The following is a 2,139-nucleotide window of genomic DNA, read 5'->3' on the forward strand; positions in this document are numbered from 1 at the left end:
ATAGAGTATATTACTGACAGTGCGGACAAATTCTTTCTTACAATCTAAATAAAAATTTACAAAAATATGTTCAAGTGAAATGGTGCATTGCAAATTTCTATCTAAAACACAACAAACTATTTGCTACATTAAAACGAGTGTGGAACAATATCTCTTATAATAATGGATAACAGATCTGTAAGAAAAGAACTTTCGTCTTTAACACTAAAACAACATTGGCAGTAAACCGCGGTCCTTGCAAAACATCCTTTAGCAACAAGAAGATATGACGGTATTTGTTTAGTTTAAGCAAGACATAAAAAATGCAAATATTGAAAAAAAAAAAAAAAATTATCTTGTACATACTCGTTATGGAATAAAATTATCATACAAAAAAAAACACTTAATTTGATTAAGGTTTTTTTTTGCTTTTTTTTTTAAGAGTAATCAAACTTTAATAAGATCGATCGTGTCGCAGTCATCCTGTTTATTTCGCGGACGAGAAGGGGGCGCCAGGGGAGATAACTCAAATCACCGTTTAAAGCTTTTCAAAATTTGACGAGATTATTTTGAAACATGGGTAAAAAAATACCTAGATAAATACATATATATTTTTTTCACTTATTTTAAAGAGTTTATTTTCCTTTTTAAAATCCTTTTTTCATTTTGTCCTTTGTTCGTTGCGTTTTGTCACTTTTTCGTTGCGAAATAAGCAAGATGGCCGCGACATAATCGACCGCATTAAAATTTGATTTTCCTCTGTAAAAAAACTACTTGATTGAATTAAGTGAGTTTTTTGTTTGAAAACTTTATTCCATAACGATTACGTACAATATAATTTTTTTCAATATTTTCATTTTTTTTTAATGTCTTCATTAAACTAAACAAGTACCGATGATTGACAAGACTGAGGAAAATTCGAAAGTGAGCAGACAAGAAGGAAAGAAGTGAACAATTGTACTCAACAACTTGTTTTTGTTTTTTTTTGTTAGGCCCCTCTTTTTGTTTTTTTTTTTGTTTTTGTAGGCCCCTCTTTTGAAACTGTATTTTTCCGAAATAACGTTTATTTTTCTTTCTTTCTTTATTTTGATCCTTTTTTTTTTCTTTGTAAAAAGCCTGATCGCCGCATCCAGAATAAATATTAGGTTAACTACAAAGTTCTTACGGAATCTTTAATTTTGATTTCAAATGATGTATTTTCAAATAAGTGCCCGTTATAAAACCTTTACTTTATATATCATTTTAAAATAGCATTTTTAGCTCTATATAATCGTCTACATTACAATCGTTTTAAAACAATTATGTCTTCTTTTGAGAACGTTGATTACAAGATGGAAAAAAAAGTAAATTCACACAATTTACTTATTTCAATTCAAGCTAGGCCTAAAAGCAGCTGAAACAGCTCGCGATATCAACGGTGCGTTTGGCCCAGGAACCACTATTGAACACACGGTACAATTGTAGTTTAACGGTGACAAGAGTCTTGAAGATGCTGAGCATAGTGGTCAGTCATCGGATGCTGACAACGATCAATTAAGAGCCTTAATTGAAGCCAATCCATGCACAACTGTTCGAGAACGTATATGGCGATTTCCAACCACTTGAGAAAGGTTGGAAAGACAAAAAAACTTGATAAATGGGTGCCTCATGAATTGAACGACAACCAAAAGAAACGCTTTATGACGTGTCATCTTCCTTTCTTTTACGCAGCAAGAATGGCTCGTTTCTTGACCAGGTTGTGACTTGTAAAGAAAAGTGTTTTTTTTTTATGGCAACCGGTAATGCTCAGCTCAGTGGTTAGATGCCGACAAAACTCCACAACACTTTCCGAACCCAGAGTTACACCAAAAGAAGGTTATGCCGACTGTTTGGTGGTCTGTGACGAGGCTCATCTCTTATAGTTTTTTGAATGCAGGCGAAATCATTACGGTAGTTAAGTATTGTCAACAAATGGATGAAATACATCAGAAACTTCGACAACAACACCCAGCATTAGTCACCAGAAAAAGCCGAATTCTCCTCCATGACAATGCCTAACCACACGTTGCTAAACCAATCCTGTAGAAGTTGAACGAATCGGGCTACGAAACTCTGCTTCATCCACCATACTCTCCATACCTCTCACCTATCAACTACCACTTTTTCAAGCATCTCGGCAAC

The sequence above is a fragment of the Euprymna scolopes genome, chromosome 30, assembly GCF_053919585.1.
Source record: "Euprymna scolopes isolate OS-2025 chromosome 30, ASM5391958v1, whole genome shotgun sequence".
Taxonomy (NCBI): domain Eukaryota; kingdom Metazoa; phylum Mollusca; class Cephalopoda; order Sepiida; family Sepiolidae; genus Euprymna; species Euprymna scolopes.